This window comes from Erinaceus europaeus, chromosome 9, assembly GCF_950295315.1.
Source record: "Erinaceus europaeus chromosome 9, mEriEur2.1, whole genome shotgun sequence".
In the NCBI taxonomy this organism is placed as follows: Eukaryota; Metazoa; Chordata; class Mammalia; order Eulipotyphla; family Erinaceidae; genus Erinaceus; species Erinaceus europaeus.
In genome coordinates this window covers 44,169,759-44,183,256 of record NC_080170.1, presented here as the reverse complement: position 1 = coordinate 44,183,256, position 13,498 = coordinate 44,169,759, and the positions used below count along the sequence as shown (strand labels likewise).

Below are 13,498 nucleotides of genomic sequence, written 5' to 3'. Positions count from 1 at the left end.
TATATAAAAATCAATTAAGAAAACAAAAACTTTAAATCACTACTTTTAAGACCAAAATGACAATACATGAATTTTTCTGGGGGGAGGGGGGAGAACTGTGTTCCATATTAAGAAAAGACTAAACGGGCCAGGCAGTGGTGCGCCTGCTTGAGCACACCTGCTACTACAATGTACAAGGGCCCAGTTTCAAGCCCCCAGTTATCTATTTGTAGGAGGAAAGTTTCACAAGCAGTGAAACAGTGCTGCAGGCCTCTGCCTATCCCTCTTTCTCCCTTTGCCTCTCAATTTCTCTCTGCCTCTATCCAATAAATAATAAATAAATTTTTAAAAGATTTTTTTAAAAAGATCAATGAAAGACATTTTCTTTTCTTTTTTTTCATACAGTTTTTATTGGGAGGTTAATGGTTTACAGTACAGTTGTTGGCACATGGGTACAATTTCTCATCTCATCAACACAGGTGTCTGCAAAATACTCTCATCCCAAAATTAGGTTCATGATCGTGAACCAAGACCTGAAAGCTCCACTCTCACCACCCTGTACTCCTTCCACAGAGTCCTTTGCTTTGGCGCAATACAACAAACCAGTCCAAGTTTAATTGTATAATCTTAATTAGATCTTACACAGTGAATTGAAACTAAGCCCACCAATAAAACCATGATAGGGGCCAGGAGATAGCTTCCAGATATGTAGCATGTGCCTTGCCATTTCAGAGCCCCTGCACTTCACTTGATCTTAGACAGCATATAAGGCTAGTAGAACAGTGTTGGAGTGTGAAAGACATTTTCTAATCTCCAGATACTAGTCGTAATACATAATAATCTTTTTGGTTTGTTTTGTTTTTATCGAAGGCACTGTATGCTTGAAATATCTAGAGAAAGGACAGATTCTATTAAGTCCCTCAGGTGTTCCAAATATTAATGCAATCTCAGAATCTCTCTTTTTTTTTTTAAATCTCAGAATCTCTTAAATAATCACCTTTGGCGAGAGAGATGGCTAACTGGGTAGGGCACATATCTTGCCATGCCAAAGACACAAGCTTAAGTCCCAGCACCATGTGGGAGTGCCGAGGGACCTCAGGTCCCACAAAAAGCAAACAAATAAAAGCAATATCTTAGTTTAGTTAATCATCGACTTTTTCCACTTTTTAAAAAAATATTTTTCTTTTGTTGCCCTTGTTTTATTGTTGTAGTTATTGATGTCGTCGTTGTTAGATAGGACAGAGAGAAATGGAGATGGGGAGACAGAGAGGAGGAAAGATAGACACTTACAGACCTGCTTCACCGCCTGTGAAGCCTCCCCTGTAGGTGGAGTCAGAAGCTCAAACCAGGATCCTCTTGCCAGTCCTTGCACTTTGCACTATGTGCACTTAACCCGCTGTGCTACTACCCGACTTCCAACTTTTTTCACTTTTATTTTATACTCTACTGTATAATTAGGAAAGAAAAACCCAAAGCAAAAATGGGAATGGGGTGGATTTGTTCATACTTGTTATTTGGCAAAGTGATTTAAATACAGTTTATGTTTTAAAAATAATTTCATGTATCTTAATGTTGATAGAGGTTGCATATTCAGAAATGTCATCTACTTTCAACCAAGAGCATGAAAATAAAAAACTTAAGCTTCTGAAAAACTAAAGTATGTGCAGTGAATCTTATATATTAAAGTACATACACTCTGCCCATTGTTCAATCTCTATGCAGTTCATTTCCGCCAGTTAGAGGATGTTTTATCTAAAATACCAGCAGTCCATTATTATCTAGTTTCTGGTTCATATATTATCTAGTTTCTGGTTCATATATAACTCAATAGCTACAAATCTGAAAAGGGCAGAATAAGGTTACACTGCAACACAGCAGTAATAGCAAAAAAAAAAAAATAGAAAAGGGGAGAAAATGGATTAACAACAGTAAGAATAGCTATAAGCAATAAATTAAACAAAGAAAAATGTTTTTACATCTCAGATTTAAAAAGACAAAGTAGTTTACTGTAAGGGGATTTGAGAAACACAGTAAAAAGGAGTAAATGAAGGGGGTGAAAAAAAGGAATAAATGGAAAGCCCAGAAATTGAAAGACAGACAGAGACTGATTAAGGGGGACTGAAATTAAAAAGAATGGGTTATACCACAAATAAAAGTGGGTCAATTAGTCATCATTTAAATAAACTCCAGGGGGTTGGGTGGTAGCTAGTGGGTTAAGCGCATGTGGCGCAAAGCTCAAAGACTGGTGTTAGGATCCCAGTTCAAGCCCCCGGCTCCCCACTTGCAGGGGGGTCGCTTTACAAGTGGTGAAGCCAGTCTGCAGGTGTCTATCTCTTTCTCCCCCCTTTGTCTTCCCCACCTCTCTCTATTTCTCTCTGTCCTATCCAAGAATAATGACAGCAATAACAACAACAATTATAATCACAACAATGGTAAAACAACCAGGGCAACAAAAGGGGAAAAATAGCCTCTAGGAGTAGTGGTCGTGCAGACACTGAGCCCCAGCAATAATCCTGGAGGCAAAATAATAATAGTAACAATAATAATTAATAATAATAATCTCCACGTGGAGTTACAGAAATGAAGCTAAAAGTATGACTAGGGATCATAAGCCCTCTTGTGGGCCTCTCCAGAATCTTGCCCTCACTATAAAGTAGCAATGGCAGGGACTGCCCCACTCTCCAAAGGGAAGCTGCAGCAGCCTACCCTGTCACTCAAGGGAGGCTGGTTCTGAAATGAGTGCAGCCTAGAAAGTTCCAAGCTATGACCATGAACTGTGACCTCAGACCAACAGTGACTCAGAGGCTACATAGGCTGCCCGAATTCAGCTTTCTAGCCCTATTCTCAACTCTTGAGACCATTCTGAACCCAGACAATATTTTTAGTCCACCTACATGCTAGCTATCAAGCTCAGGTAAAAATTACTAGACATGAGCCCCTTGGAACATACCTACAATAAGAATTCCTAACTTTTTTCCACCCTAAGATCCCCAATTCATCTGTTTTATTCTTGTCTTTTATTTAGTTCACTCCTGTTTATTAAATATTTTGTCCTGTTTTATATCTTACTACCTTTCAGACATCAAGTTGCAAGTGCTATTGTGATTCTATCCATACTTCTCTGGGCAGATGACCTAACCAATGTGTCCCAAAATCTCATCTCTTCAAAGCTCTACCCCATTAGGGAAAGATAGAAACTGGCTGCAGGTATGGATTGACCTACCAACACCTATGTCCAGCAGAGAAGCAATTACAGAAGCCAGCACTTGCACCTTCTGCACCCTTACTGGAGTTCAGAGCCCTCTAGCCATCTTCACCAACACTACCCACCCTACCCCAACCCCCATGAATATGGGCTAAAATTCTTTTTGAAGTGCAGAAGGTAGGAGTTCTATAATTGCTTCTCTACTGTACTCTGGTTTTGGCACGTCAATCCATACCCCCCAGCCTGTTTATATTTTTCCCTAGTGGGTAGGGCTCTGGGGAGGTAAGGTTCCAGGACACATTGGTGAGGTCATCTTACTATTTATTATTATTTTAAGATTTATTTATTCATGAAGGAGAAAGGAAAGAGAAGATCAGAACATCACTCTGGCAAATGCAATGCTAAGTATTCAAGTCAGGGTTTCATGCTACAAAGTCCAGTATTGGGAGTCGGGTGATAGCACAGCAGGTTAAGCGCACATGGTATGAAGTGCAAGGACTGGCGTAAGGAAAGTCCAGCATTTTATTCACTGAGCAACCTCCCAGGTTTCACATATTTACTTATAATAGTGATAAAGAAGGTGATGTTTGGGGCTGGATGGTGGTGCACCTGGTTAAGCACACATCATGTGCAAGGACTGGGGTTCAAGCCGCCATTCCCCTCCTGTATAGGGCAAGCTTTATGAGTGGTGAAGTAGTGCTGTAGTTGTTTGTCCTTTTCCTTCTCTATCTCCCCTTCCTCTTTCAATTTCTCTCTGTCCTATCAATAAAATGGAAAAAATGGCCACCAGGAGCAGTGGATTCATAGTGCAGGCACCAAGCCCCAGAGATAACCCTGGAGGAGGAAGGAAGGATGGAAGGAAGACAAGCAAAGTTCTAGATGTTATATCTTACCGCCTTTTAGCCACCAAGTTGCAGATGCTACTATGATGCCATCCTAAAGTTTCACCTCTCCAGAGCCCTACCCCACTAGGGAAAGATAAGAGACAGGCTGGGGGTATGGATCAATCTGGCAATGTCCATGTCCAGATGAGAAGCAATTATAGAAACCAGACTTTCTATCTTCTGCAACCCCCCAATTTTTTGGTCCATACTCCTAGAGGGATAAATAGGGAACTTAAAAAAATATTTATAAAATGGAAATATTGACAAGACAACAGGATAAGAGGGGTACAATTCCCACCACTCCGTATCCCCTCCTCTCCCTTGAAAGCCAACAAGAATAGGGAACTTTCCAATGAAGGGGGTTGGGACACAGAATGCTAGTGGTGGGAACTGTATGGAATGGCACCCCTGTTACCTTACAGTCTTGTTAATCATTATTAAATCACTAATTTAAAAAAAAAGAGAAAGACCCACTAAAACTTTCTCAATATTTTAAATGTTTAAAGACAAAGGCTTCTTTTTAAAAATATTTATTATTGGATAGAGACAAAGAAATTAAGAGAATGGGGGAGATAGAGAGGGAGAAAGACACCTGCAGACCTGCTTCACCACTTGTGAAGGTTTCCCCTCTGCAGGTGGGGACCAGGGGCTTGAACCTGCATCCATATGCACTGTGAATATGTGCTTAACCAGGTGCACCACCAACTGGCACCTAATATTTTAAATGTTCCATTCAAATTTTTATCATTACTTTAAATTTTCTTAAATTTGAAATCTATGATATTGAGACTAGTGATAGTGTTTGACTTTATGGATCCTTTATCTAGCAGGGTGTGTACTCCATAAACTGTTTTTAAGTTATTATTCTTGAAACAGTACTAACAAGTTTTGTGAAAATCATTATGCTTTATTTAAGCTTTTAAAAATCAAAGTCCAACAATTGGATATTCATGCATAAAAATGAATAGACTGAGTTAATAAAGAGTTAGTCTATATATAACTCTAAACACAGAGCTAGCATATGATCCAACAGTTCCACTGGTGGGTATATACTCAAGAGAATATGTGCACACATATTCACAAAAAACATAAACACAAATGTTCACAGCAGTATTTTTCATAACAGCTAAAAAGCAGAAGTGATCCAAGTGTCTATCAATTGATGAATGAATAAAACATGGCTTATTCATTCAATGGAATAGTTATAAAAAAATGGGCTGGAGGAGATGCTCAGCAATAAAGCATAAGACTTGCATGTTTGAGGCCCCAGAAACCCCAGGTTCACTCCAAGGCACAGCACAAGTCGGAGCTGAGTGGTGTTCTGGTCTTTTTCTCTTTTCCATAAAAATAATTTTTAAAGTGGAAAGAAATTAAGTATTACTATGTACTAAAGTATGGATGAGTAATGATGAGAACATATGTAAGAAAACAGATACTTAAGCCCACATATAATTCAATTTATATGAAATGTAGAGAATAGGTAAATATACAGGCTAGCAGTCTGGGGGAGGTGTGGAATGGAAAATAGTGAAAATGTCCTGAAATGTGAATATACAGTAGTTTGAGAAATATCAAATTTAGTATCACCTTTTGGTGTTTTTATTACATTTCTTACATAATTGTTTCTATGACACCCCAGCTTCTCAAAAACTACTTACAAATCATAAGAGATCAAATGAATTAAAATTAACATGTAATTAGCTTCCATCAAATAGGAAGAATGTTTAGCACCATTTCATGTTTATCATAAGCGGGAGTGGTTTTTAAAGTATGACGTACAAACTAGGAGTAAATAACTTGAAATTATACTTTCCCTTAAATGCTACTTCATCAACAGATAGGTAAATTATATAAAACATAAGGCAAAGACTTCAAACATAAAATTTTACTCTCAAATCACTAGTATAGCAGAACAGAACTAATTGGGAGCCATTCATTAAACAAATATGGAAGTCCCTTCTCTGTACCAGGCAAAGAGGCTCATATGAGGAATATAATGAAAGCAAAATATACAAAGCTCCGCCCACAAAGATTATGTCCTATCTGAGGGAAAGACTTTAATCACATGCCTGCACAAAGTATAATATGGATTTTGAACAAAAAGTAAAAAATGAGAAATAGCAGCACTGGGACCTCTCAATTCTACATGAACTAGGGCATAGGAGGTGTGATAGTGTCTAAAGTGTCATTTGAGATGAAATATGAAGAGTAAGAAAGTATTTTCTAGAATAGGCATGCTCCAAACAATAGTAGTAGTACATATGTAACAAGATGCTACAGAAAGAAATGTTAGATAGGCAAGCAAGAATCTGATCAATTAAGTTCTGACAGAATAAAGGAATAAATAGCCTTTTCCCTATGACCAACAGACAACTTTGAAAGATATTTTTAGCTGAAGAATGACTGATCCGGTATGTTTTATAAATAAGGAGAGATATATGGAGATCAATCAGATGTAGTACAATAGGTATAAGTGAAAGATAATGACAGTCTGAACTAAGGGCTTGAGACTGAACTAGAGGGCACTAGCGACACAGAAGTGGAAAAATTCAAGACACAGTTTTAGAGGTTAAATCAATAGGATTTAGTGATAGATTGGATATAATTAATTCATAACTACCTTCCTTAGCTTGAGTAAGTGATTCTCTGTCTCTTCTCTTTAGTCATAGAGGGCATATAAACAGTCAATCTCTAAGCCCTCCAGTAGCCTCACATTTCGTATGACATAACTAAAGTTGCTTACTTCTGGAAAAATTCTCAATCTATTTAGACTTAAATGGTCCTAAAGACTTTCTGATTCATCTTGAGATTTCACTACATAATTTAATGTGCTTATAAAATAGTTCTGGTAGAAAAAAATTTTTTTTAATTGATCAAGGGCACAGAACTGGCCCAGTAATTGAGGATAAAGTCTACCCTCCTGGGGGTCCTTACCGATTGGGTGAAGTTCTTTACATGCCATACATCAGACAAAAGGTTAATAGTCAAAATATATAAATATTTCACAATACTCAGCAACAACAACAATACCAAACAAATCTCCTCTATAAGTGGGGAGAGGATATGAACAGAATATTCACCAAAGAACATATTCAGAAGGTCAAGAAACATATGAAAAAATGCTCCAAGTCATTGATTGTCAGAGAAATGCAAATAAAGACAATAGTGAGATACCATTTCACCTCTGTGAGAATGTCATACATCAGAAAGGACAGTAATAATAAATATTGGGAGAGGTTGGGAACCCTCCTGCACTGCTGGTGGGAATGTAAATCGGTCCAACCATTGTGGAGAGCAGTCTGGAGAACTCTCAGAAGGCTAGAAATGGACCTCCCCTATGATCCTGAGATTCTGATATATCTCAGCTATTAGTAATGATGAATTCACCTTCTTATCATCTTGGATACAGCTTGAAGGAATCAAGTTAAATGAGATAAGCCAGAAAGAGAAGATTGAATATGAGATAATCTCACTTACAGACAGAAGTTAAAAAGTAAGAATACAAAGGGAAATTACAAAGTAGAACTTGGACTAGGTTTGATGTATTACACCAAAGTAAAGGACTCAGGGGAGGTAGGTGGGGGATGTCCTGGTGCATGATTTTGCAGGAAGACCTAGCTTGGGGGTAAGAATGTTTTGCCAAAAACAGAATTTTTATACATGTATCAACAACTGTATTTACTATATGATTTTCTTTTTCAATTGCCACAAGGGTTGTCACTAGGACTTGGTGCCAGCACTGCTCCCAGCAGCCATTTTTCTTTTTCTTTCTTTCTTTCTTTTTTTTTAATTGGACAGAACAGAGTGGAAGGAGCACAGAGGGAAAGAAAGACAGAAACCTGCGAACTTGCTTCACCACTTGTGAAGTGGACCCCCTGCAGGTGGGTGTCGGGGGCTCGAACCCAGGTCCTTGCGCTTGGTAAAATGTGTGCTTAACCAGGTGTACCACTGCCCACCTCCCATGTATTTACTGTGAACTATTAAGACTCCCAATAAAAAAAAAAGTTCCTAAAGGCCAAAATAATGAAGTGAGTGATAGTACTGGATTATAACCTATAGAATACTACAAAATAACCTAGGTTCAAGCTCCTGGTCTCCACCTGCAGAGGGCAAACTTAATGAGCATTAAAGCAGTGTTGTGGGAGTCGGGCGGTAGCGCAGAGGGCTAAGCGCATGTGCAAGGACCAGTGTAAAGATCCTGGTTCCAGCCCCTGAGTCCCCACCTGCAGGGGAGTCACTTCACAAGCAGTGAAGCAGGTCTGCAGATGTCTCTCTTTCTCCCCCCCCTCCGTCTTCCTTTCCTCTCTCCATTTCTCTCTGTCCTGTCCAACAACAAAGACATCAATAACAACAAGTACAACAATGATAAAACAAGGGCAACAAAAGGGAAAATCAAAAATGGCAGTGTTGCAGGTGTCCTTTACCTCCTCCATCCCCCTCAACTTTTTTCTGAGTTTATCATTAAAAGAGAACAGAGAGTGAGGAAAAAAAGAGAAAGACTACTAGGGGCAATGGAGTCATTATGTAGACAATAAGCAATAAGCAAGGTGCAAATGGGGGGGGGGGGGGAATCAAAGGTCCACACTGATTAAAACAAAAAAAAAATAACTGAATAGGTAAATTAAGTATAGGAAGAAGGACAGTTCTTCCTAAGTGCTGGGAGTGATAAAGGTGTATGTTATGTACATGAAGAGGCTTATGGAGGTACCTAAAGATGTAGGCTAGATGACAGGATAGCTAACAATATGCTTAGAAGGTTGGGACTTTCAATCCCACCTGCACACCCACACTTCCCGATGAAGAGAGGATCTGGAGGTTGAATCAATCAGGGAGACAGTGGTTTCTGTTTTGTTTTTTTTTAAATCAATCCTACCATTATAATGAAGCCCTCATTAATACCCAAAAAGAAAGGATTTTGAGAGGATCTGTGTTGGTGAACATATGTTGGGGACCTTGTGACTCATAATATCTGATTACTTACCTGTTTCACTTCTCTAACAGCTATATATTAGCAGCAGACATGTCAGAAACTCTTTGCTTTCTCTGTGGTTCTGTCTTCAGGAATATTTGGCAAATATCAGGGTACATATAGCCAACAGGTCAAAAGGCCCTCCAGGGCCTTATCTAGAAGGAACCTTATCTTATACCTCTCAGCTATGCCTACAGCCTTTTAGTAAAACCAGAAATTACAGAGTAAACAAAGAATGATCAGTAGAATTGGAGATAACAAGTCTGAGATTAGAGGGATTTACACCCTAGAAGAGAGATTAGTCAATTATGTAAGACCTTAAAATATTTATGTATGCCTTTAATACATAAACTTATTACTTGACATAGTATTATTATGCACACGTACCCAATAAACAGAGAAAGGGAGTGGTCCAGGTGGTACAACATGTGGTAAAATCTCACTGTGAGATGTACATTGTGTCCCCATCCCTCAATTTCTCCTCTCAGCACCAATGGTATGATGAAGTAATTCATTTTAATCCAGGCCTGATCATGGAAACCCAGCAAACATGTGGGGGTAAAGAAAAAGTGGCCTTGGCGAGACTTGGAAGCTCCACATCTTTCACCATTTTTGACATAGTCATCACTTTTTTCTAACCATTAATGAGTTATATCCTTTTACAGTTTATTAATCAGAAGTATCAGTTAACAACCTGGGTTTGTTTCTGACACCTGAATTCTGAGGAGGTCATGAGAATCTCCCACATATAGTCAGTTGTCAGAAGTACAGATAATAAGATAGCTTGGGTTTTCTTTAATGTCAGACAGTTGTTTGGGGGAGAAATTCGTTTAAGAACCAGAACCCTTAATCCTTAGAATCTGGTGCCATTTCCAGTTGGGTACTATCAGGATTGAGTTAAAATGTAGGATATCTAGCTGGCATTTGGAAAACTGTTGTGTTGGGTACTATCAGGATTGAGTTAAAATGTAGGCTATCTAGCTGGCATTTGGAAAACTGTTGTGTTTATGGCAAACACTCATAATTGCCATAAACACCTCCTGGGTGTAATTTGATAATAAGAAACCCACTGAATTCATTACTATGTGGTATTCTTGAAGAAAAAAAAAAAGGTGTACTTTTAACCTACTAATGAGAAAGTGTCCGACAAAAATAAAGATCATACAAAATAATTCATCAAAGAATGAAAGTCATGACTAAGGAATAGTCACAGACAAAATGAGACTAAACATTCAAACAATTCAGTGTAATAAAAAATTCTGAACTATTTCCCTATAAAGAAAAAAACAAAGGGGTAAATGTGGGCAATATTTAATGAGGTCATTATTTTAGTCAACAGTATTGAGCCATCTATATTTACCTTCTGGACTTGATAATTGTACTACTATTAAAATTAACTGTCAAAATTAGGGAAGTGTATAGATGAACTCTAGTATTCTTGCATATTTTCTACAAATTTATAATTTAGAATCCTGGGTTCAATCAGCAGTAGTACTATTATATTCCAGAGCTGAGTAGTGCATTGATCTCTCCTTTGTATCTTTATGTGTCTATCCCAAAGAAATTAAAAATAAGGAAGTGATAAAATCCACAGTAATATCAATATATTAAAAATTCACAATGGAGCAGGGATAGATAGCATAATGGTTATGCAAGGAGACTCTCATGCCTGAAGCTACAAGGTCCCAGGTTCAATCCCCTGCACCACCATAAACCAGAGCTGAGCAGTGCTCTGATAAAATTTTTTTTTAAATTCACAATGGGGGCATATATTAAAAATAGTATCAGGTGGAACTTGGTCTGGATTCCTGACAACTAGAAGGAATCTAAAAGTCAGAACAGAAGAGATATAAAAAATGAGGGAAACAGTTGCATCAAGGGTTTGGAACTGAATATTGAAATCAGTACAGCATATATAAAAAGATCAGACTGCTTGAAGCTTATGCAAATGTAAAGATCATTTAGTATTAAATGGATCTTATTGTGGATGTGAAAAATTGGCTCTGGAGTCAGACTTTCTAATTCTGCCACTTACTCACTGAGTGCTTGTAAAAGGTCTATTTCTTTCCACTATTCCTAGATAGCACCAATATAGGAATGGTGCAGAGACAAAGACCCACTCCAATGCAACTGAACTACTTATCTATTATCTATATATAGCTTCCAATTAAATGAACATAACTTCCCCTTAGGCTACATGTCCCTTGGCTATTTAAATCCTAATCATCCTTGAAAATGCTTCCTCTACAAAGTATTCTGATACAGCTAAATACTCTTAAGACTTAAAAATACAGGAGCTATTACCCAATATAAAATTCATTTTAGAGACAAAGATACTGAGAATCTGAAAGGAACAATGACATTTTAAAGGCATCTGACCTCCATCACAACACTTAATATAAAGCACATAAGGGCTTGGAAAATAGCATCATAGTTACGCATAAAGACTTGGTGCCTGAAGTTCCAGGTCCTAAATTCAATCCCCAGCACCACCCTAAGTCAAAGCTGAGCAGTGCTCTGGTAAAAATAAAATTAAAAAAATATTTTAAAGCACTTAGTCATTCACAAAAATAAAAAAATATATATATACTAAAATATCAGTGGTCCTCAAACTAGGGCAAGTAAAATTGTGCAAGGATTCCTAACAGGCAAAAACATATTAGAATATCTATTTGTGGGGAGCCAGGCGGTAGCACAGTGGATTAAGCACGCATGGAGCAAAGCACAAGGATTGGTGTAAAGATCCTGGTTCGTGCCCTCGGCTTCCCACTTACATGGGGGTCGTTTCACAAGCAGCAAAGCAGGCCTGCAGGTGTTTATCTTTCTCTCCCCGTCTGTCTTCCCATCTCTCTCAACTTCTCTCTATCCTTTCCAACGACAACAATAACAACAAGGGCAACAAAATGGGAAAAATGGCCTCCAAGAGCAGTGGATTCTGAAATATGGCCACTGAGCCTCAGGCAACAACAAAGCCAGTAGTTTAAACTGCTGTGTTATCTTCCTAGCCCTAGTCCCACTGATCTTTTATATTGTCTTTATGGGTTGTAGGAAAAGTCATGATGCATTTTTGCATAGAAAAACATAAAAAAAAAATTGGTCATGATTTTTCTAACCCAATATTTCAAAGGCAAACCAGCTAGCTTTGCTAATGAATTATATCAAAACTTCAAGGAAGAACTTATGTTTATTCTTCCCAAACTCTACAAATCTGAAGAGTGTCTGGGAAGATAGAACAGTGGTTATACAAGCAACTAAAGAGAAACAACTCCCAAACATTTTAATATTATCTTGGTACCAAATGCAGACAAGTACACTACACAAAGATTTTGTCTCCCCCCCGCTTTAGATTGATATTTCTAATAAGCACAGATGGAAATAGTCTCACTTAAATATGAGTAAATCATTGGTCACATAGGATTTATTACAGAGATGCAATGATGGTTTAGTATACAAAAACAATGCTGTACAACCATTGTCGTATGCTTTACATTGGTTTGTTCTAGCCCTCCCCCGCCAAGAGAATTGGATCAGTCCAGTTAATTTCACGGGCCCGCTTGGCCCCGCCCCAAGAAACCCGGAGAGAGGGTTCCTGAGTTCGAGAGGGCCAGACTTTCAGAGGGTTCCCCAGTACGAGAGTTCCAGAGTTGGAGAATTCCTGAGTTCGAGAGTAAGAGAGAGTGCTTGCGCCGCCGACGCCGCAAAGAGACATCAGAGTTCTGTTTGGTGATTAGTTTGTCTTAAGTTTATGAATCATTGTTCCTGAATAAAGAAATACAGCTTCCCTGCCCAGCCGTTGTCTCCGCGTCTCTGTTACCCGCCTGTGAAGCTAGCCTGCCCAGCCAGAGCCCTCCGAATTTTAACAACAAACCATGTTTGCAACACATCAACAAAAAGGTAGGGGGGAAATCATATGATCATATAAACAGATGGCAGATAAAACATTTGACAAGACTTAGTGCCCATTTATGATTATATTCTTTTTTATAAAATGGGGGCAGAAGGAACATACCTCAATATAAAAAAAGCCCATGTATTATAGTTACATAGTTAGTACCATGCTCAGTGAAAAACTGAAAGTGTTTCTTCAAAGATCCAGAATAAGACACACTTTTCACGCTCAGCACTTCTCTTAAATTTGTACTAGATATTTTAGCCAAAACAATTAAACAAGAAAAAATAAGAGGAATCCTAATTGGAAAAGAAAAAATGAAACTATCTTAATTTGCAGGTGACAATATGCATAGGAAACCGTAAAGATTGCATAAAATCTACTACCAACAATAAATGAATAATATAGGAGGCCACAGAACACACAAAAAAATTTTGTAACTCTGACACCATCTCCCCAGACAATACCTTTAGCTTACCTGCATTTTAGCTGTCAGGCTCAGGCCATAACTGGTAAAGTCATGGGCCCCTTGGAATATACCTAAAATAGACTTCCTATCATTTTCCAAAATG

The 13,498-nt window shown here is 38.2% G+C and overlaps 1 protein-coding gene across 1 annotated transcript in view; it reads right to left on the bottom strand.

The window, feature by feature from the left end:
* XPR1 (xenotropic and polytropic retrovirus receptor 1) overlaps positions 1–13,498 on the bottom strand; it is a 168,628-nt gene that overhangs the window by 61,687 nt on the left and 93,443 nt on the right. The gene's annotated exons all lie outside the window — the stretch shown is intronic.